Below are 6,638 nucleotides of genomic sequence, written 5' to 3'. Positions count from 1 at the left end.
TCAGGGGGAGAACAAGTATTCTGGTCTTCCAGAGCTTCAAGAGGCCATCCACATTCCTTGGCTTGTGGCCTCTGCCTCCCTCTCCAAAGCCTGCAGATCTTCCTCAAAATGCCATCTCTCGGGATGCCTGGGTGGCTCAGTTGGTTAGGAATCTGCCTTTGGCTCGGGTCATGATCCTAGGGTCCTGGGATCGAGCCCCACGTTGGGGTCCCTGCTCAGTAGGGAGTCTGCTTCTCCCTCTCCCTCTGCCCCTCCCCACTGCTCCTGCGCTTGCTCTCTCTCTCTGAAATAAATAGATAAAATCTGTATTTAAAAAAGAAAGAAACAAAGTCAATTGATAGCAAACTTTATTCCATTTGCAACCTTAACTCCCCCCTGCATGGAACGAAATATATTCACATGTTCCGAGGATTAGGATCTGGACATCTTTGCAAAGAGGTATTAGACTGCCTTACCACAGTGGGGATGCTACTCTGGAGAACAGTGGTCAGGAGGGGCTTCCCTGAAGAGCTGGCATTGAAGGCAAGGTACAAAGGACAGGAAGGAGTCACTCATGTGAAAAGCCAGAACTTTTCAGCCAGAGGAAATAGCATGTGTAAAGACCCGGGGCCATGGAGAACTTGGTGTCTCAAGAAGCAGAAGGCTCACCCAGACTGGCTACAGTATTTTGACTAAAGGGAAGAGTGGTCCTGGGTGACATTGGGAGAAAGGCTTAAATTTGCTAAATGGACAGATTTACCCTTCAAAGAGAAGGGGTGGGTTTATTTTCAAACCACTGGGATGCAGGGAAACAAGATCTGGGATGATGCTGGTATTTTACTGGATCACACTAAAGCACTGGCCAGCAAGAGGCTCTATAGAAAACGTGCACACAGCTCTTCCTGCAGCCTGCAATGCTTGCTCACTTGTTTAGTATGAGGCGGTTTCTATCAGCTGTCAACTTTATTTGTTTATTTTAAGATTTATTTATGGGCAGCCCAAGTGGCTCAGTGGTTTAGCACCGCCTTCAGCCCAGGGCCTGATCCTGGAGACCTGGGATCCAGTCCCATGTCGGGCTCCCTGCAGGGAGCCTGCTTCTCCCTCTGCCTGTGTCTCTGCCCCCCTCTCTCTGGGTCTCTCATGAATAAGTAAATAAAAATATTTAAAAATAAATATTCATTTATTTGAGAGAGAAAGAGAGGAAGAGAGCATGCTCATGAGAGCAAGGGGAAAGGCAGAGGGAGAGAGAATCTCAAGCAGACTCCCTGTTGAGCATGGAGCCAACACAGGGCTCGATCCCACACCACTGGGATCATGACCTGAGCTAAAACCAAGAGTCAACCATATTGAACTCGAGTTGGAAGAGGCGAGTCCAGTCTCAAAATGGAGGTAAAACCACCACCCGGTCGCCCCCAGCCCAACTCTGGCCGTCGCCACCACTGCCAAGGGGAGGAGGGCCATGATCCAAAGGAACCAGAGCAGTTGAGAAAACTGTTTATTGGTGGTTTGAGCTTTGAAACTAGAGATGATAGTTTAAGAGAACATTTTGGAAAATGAGGCACACTTACAGACTCTGTGGTAATGAGAGACCCCCAAACAAAACGTTCCAGGGGTTTTGGTTTTGTGACTTACTCTTGTGTTGAAGAGGTGGATACAGCAATGTGTGCCCGACCACCCAAGGTTGATGGGCGTGCAGAGGAACCAAAGAGAGCTGTTTCTAGAGAGGATTCTGTAAAGCCTGGTGCCCATTGAACAGTGAAGAAAATTTTTGTTGGTGGTATTAAGAAGATACAGAAAAATATAATTTAAGAGACTACTTTGAAAAGTACGGCAAAATTGAAACCATAGAAGTTATGGAAGACAGGCAGAGTGGAAAAAAGAGAGGATTTGCTTTTGTAACTTTTTTTTTCAAGATTTATTTATTCATGAGAGACACAGAGAGACAGACAGACACAGGCCGAGGGAGAAGCAGGCTCCATTCCATGCAGGGAGCCCAACGTGGGACTCGATCCCAGGTCTCCAGGACCACACTGTGGGCTGAAGGCAGCGCTAAACTGCTGAGCCACCCGGGCTGCCCTGTAATTTTTGATGATCATGATACAGTTGATAAAATTATTGTTCAGAAATACCCCACTATTAATGGGCATAATTGTGAAGTGAAAAAGCCCCTTTCTAAACAAGAGATGCAGTCGGCTGGATCACAAAGAGGTCATGGAGGTGGATCTGGCAACTTCATGGGTCGTGGAGGAAACTTTGGAGGTGGTGGTAATTTTAGCCGTGGTGGAAACTTTGGTGGAAGAGGAGGCTATGGTCGTGGAGGTGGTGGCAGCAGAGGTAGTTATGGAGGAGGTGATGGTGGATATAACGGATTTGGAGGTGATGGTGGCAACTATGGTGGAGGTCCTGGTTATAGCAGCAGAGGCTATGGTGGTAGTGGACTAGGATATGGAAACCAAGGAGGCAGATATGGTGGTGGTGGTGGAGGATATGATGGTTACAATGAAGGAGGAAATTTTGGAGGAAACTATGGTAGTGGTGAGAACTATGATTTTGGAAATTGTAGTGGACAACAGCGATCAAATTATGGACCCATGAAGGGGGGCAGTTCTGGTGGAAGAAGCTCGGGTGGTCCCTATGGTGGTGGTTATGGATCTGGTGGTGGATATGGTGGATATGGTAGCAGAAGGTTCTAAAAAATTTTCAGAAGAAAAGGGCTACAGTCCTTAGCAGGAGAGAGAGCAAGGAGTTGTCAGGAAAGCTGCAGGTTACCTTGAGACAGTCGTCCCAAATGCATTAGAGGAACTGTAAAAATCTGCCACAGGAGGAATGATGATCCGTAGTCAGAAAAGTTACTGCAGCTTAAACAGGAAACCCTTCTTGTTCAGGACTGTCATAGCCATAGTTTGCAAAAAGTGCAGCTATTGATTAATGCAATGTAGTGTCAATTAGATGTACATTCCTGAGGTCTTCTTTCTGTTGTAGCTTTGTCTTTTTCTTTTCATTACATCAGGTATATTGCCCCATGAATTGTGGTAGTGGTACTAGGAGCACAAAAATTAAGGAATTTTTAACTTAAAAAAAAAAAAAGCAAGAGTCAGATGCTTAATTAACTGAGCCACACAGGTAACCCTATCTGGCATTGACTTTATTATCTTTTTTAAAGATTTTATTTATTCATTTATGAGAGACACACAGAGAGAGAGGCAGAGACACAGGCAGAGGGAGGAGCAGGCTCCATTTGGGGAGCCCAATGTGGGACTTGATCCCAGGACCCCAGGATCATGATCACGCCCTGAGCCAAAGGCAGATGCTCAACCACTGAGCCACCCAGCCTCCCAACGGCATCGACTTTAATACATGCTCCATCTACTAGCTGCTGCCGCCCTTCCCTGTGGGCAAGTCGGGTTTGGAGCTGTGTCCAGAAAGCAGGTGAGGTCCTGTGTGTGAAGTCCATGAAGGAGTCACCTTCCATCTGGGGAGGCTGTATTTGGTGGGGCCACAGACCCTGGTGGAAGGGGATCCCTGGCATGAATAGAGGTGGGGAAGGGTCAATGAAATGCACATGCGTGCTCCCCCCAGCTCTCTGAAGACTCTTTTCCTTCTGTGTTAGTTTTCTACAGCAGCCACTGGAACAATGACCACAAGCTCAGAGGTTGAAAAGAACAGACATTCATTCTCTCACAGTTCTGAAGGCCAGAGCCCAAAACCAAGGTATCACTAGGGCCATGCTCCCTCTGAAGGCCCTGGGGAAGGGTCCTTCCTTGCCTCTTCTAGCTACTGGTGGTTCCTGGCTGTGAGGGACCAAATGTCTGTACCACCCCCCTCCCCCAACCATGCACAGGTTGAAACCCTAACTCCCAGTGTGATGGTTTCAGGAGGTGGGATCTCTGGGAAGCGTATAGGTTTAGATGAGGACATGAGGGTGGAGGCCCAAGATGAGATTAGTGCCCTTATAAGAAAAGACATGCTGAGGGATCCCTGGGTGGCTCAGCGGTTTAGCGCCTGCCTTTGGCCCAGGGCGCAATCCTGGAGTCCCGGAATCGAGTCCGGCGTCGGGCTCTCGGCGTGGAGCCTGCTTCTCCCTCCTCCTGTGTCTCTGCCTCTCTCTCTCTCTCTCTCTCTCTCTCTCTATGTCTATCATAAATAAATAAATCTTTTTAAAAAAAGAAAGAAAGAAAGAAAAGACATGCTGAGGACGCAGCAAGAACACAGCCATCTGCAAACCCAGAGGAGAGCTCTTACCACACACCAAATCGGCCCCCACCTTGATCTTGAACTTCCCAGCCTCCAGAACGATGAGAAATAAATATCTGCGTAAGCCCCTGGTCTATGATGTTTCATTTCAGCAGCCTAAGCAGACCGGACACCCACCGGCGCTCCTTGGCTTGTGGGAGCATCAGGGCCATCTCTGCCTCTATCTTCCCATGGACTTCTTCCCTCTGGCCAGTGTCTTTATGTCCAAACTTCCCTCTTCTTCTAAAGATTCTATTCTTTGACTAGTATTCTAAAGATACCAGTCATTGGATTAGAAACCCCCCTATCCCAGGGGGACTCTCTTATTAACGTGCAAAGATCCTATTGCTAAATAAAATCACTTTCGTAGTTTCGGGGCAGACACGCATATTTGAGGGACCCTGTTCAACCCAGTAAACCTTCAGTTCCATTAGCCTCTCCAGGCCACCCCAACTCACTCTCCTCGAGCTGCCCTTGCCTGGAAACCACCTTCTCGGAATGACCTTTCTTGGTTGTGTGTCCACATACAAGTTGTCCCTTCTCTTTGTCCCCATCATCCTTTCCCCAGACTTGGTCCACAGTCACAACTATTTTTATCAGTGAGTCTTTCCACAAGCAGACTGCATGTAGATACCTCCTTTCAGGGCCCTTCTCTCTGCAAAGTGCTCATCTTAGAAAATCTGGATAGATTATGAGTTTGATCTTTATACCAACTGATTACACACACACAGTCTCACTCACCCTAATGGCATGGCTGCGCTGCCCCAAGCTGCTAGCTGACTTCAGGCCAAAGTGCCAAAGGAGGCCCAAGGAAGGAGGAAGACACTGAATGCTATGTATGTTCTCTGCCATGCCCCAGTGGACACTGGCCCTAGAACCCACAGAGGCCACTGGCCATCCTCCATTTGGAAAAGGAGGCAGTTAAGGCATTGGGGGAAAATTTTTTTTTAAGAATTTATTTTTAAGTAATCTCTACACCCAACATGGGGCTCGAACCTGCAACCCCAAGATCAAGAGTCCCATGCTCTACCCACTGAGACAGCCAGGTGCCCAAAGGGGCCTTGGAAGGTTTTTTTTGTTTGTTTTTTGGTTTTTGGTTTTTGGGGTTTGGTTTGGTTTTTTTTTTTTTTTTTTTTTTTTTTTGCCTTGGAAGTTTATAGGACTTCCTCAAGGCCATAATAAATATGTGATAAAAGGAAGACTCTGGAATCATGCCCAGTTGTCTTTCTTTCTTTCTTTCTTTTTAAGATTTTATTTTATTTTTTTATTTATTTGAGAGACAGAGAGAGAGCACACAGGAGAAGGAGGAGGAGGGAGAGCGCAGACTCCCAGCTAAGTAGAGAGCCCAACATGGGGCTCTATTCCAGAACCCTGAGATCACGACCCCAGCCAAAGGCAGCCCAACCAACTAAGCCACCCAGGCACCCCTTTAGCTGTCTTTCTAATCTCCCACCCTGCCTGAGCTAGGCCCTGTGCACCCAAGCCTTTGAAGGACTTCCCACCCTCCCAGTCTACACTGTGCTTCTACCGAGCAAGGATCCCACCTCCAGCTAGTCCTACAATATGTGCCAACCCATGGCCCAGGGGAGGTGGATATTATCCCTCCCCCCCGGGGGGGTGGCAGACAGTGAGAAAAATAATTTATCACATGCTTAAATCACATTTCCCCAGGATGCCTGGGTGGCTCAGCCAGTTAGGCTGCTGCCTTTGGCTCAGGGTCCTGGGATCCAGGCCCACGTGGGGCTCCCTGCTCAGAGGGGAGTCTGCTTCTCCCTCTGCCTCTGTTCCGCCCCCATGCTGTCTCTCTGTCTCTCTCACATAAAATCTTTAGATAAATAAAAGTCACGTTGTGCACCTGCAAACACTGCCAGCTTTGCCTGGCAAAGTTGCACAGGAGCTGCGTGGCGCTCTAAGTCCCTCCACAGGCAAAGCCACGATTTCCTCGGCAGGTGGATGCACATGGAGCATCCAGAACCTATAATAACCAGAACCTATAATAACCCACGCTTTGCAACAAGCGCTTTTTCTCCCTCTTCATTATTGCCTCGCTTTAAGAGGAGGAGGGAGTAACACACTCCCCTGGTTACAAAGAGACTCTAGGAAATGTGCTGCAGGAGGCCACTCTGTCGCCAAGAAAGACAATGGAATACATTTTAAATGTCTTTCCTGGCTCTGAACCCTTTGGAGGAATTCACTTTACAAGGAAAGGGAACGAGGCCCTGCGTCTCCAGCCCGGCCTTGGGTGCTGCATGCGTGTGGGTCCCAGGTCCCAGGTCCCAGGTCCCTGGCTCCCCGAGGTCAAGGCCAAGGCCGAGGTCGCAGAGGTGGACCTAACACAGGCTCCTAGGGCTTCCAATGCAGGACATGCTCACAAAATGCAGTTGTTCTCTGCAATGGCTCATGTCCCTTCCTGTTTGATGTGGGTT

The 6,638-nt window shown here is 48.4% G+C and overlaps 1 pseudogene; it reads left to right on the top strand.

Moving 5' to 3' along the window:
* Nucleotides 1-1,362: 1,362 nt before the first annotated feature.
* Nucleotides 1,363-2,972, top strand: LOC140642222 (heterogeneous nuclear ribonucleoprotein A3-like; annotated as a pseudogene).
* The last annotated feature ends 3,666 nt before the right edge of the window (nucleotides 2,973-6,638 follow it).

The sequence above is a fragment of the Canis lupus genome, chromosome 11 (genome assembly GCF_048164855.1).
Source record: "Canis lupus baileyi chromosome 11, mCanLup2.hap1, whole genome shotgun sequence".
Taxonomy (NCBI): domain Eukaryota; kingdom Metazoa; phylum Chordata; class Mammalia; order Carnivora; family Canidae; genus Canis; species Canis lupus.
Note: the sequence above shows the minus strand (reverse complement) of the source record. Positions and strands in the feature narration are given on the sequence as shown.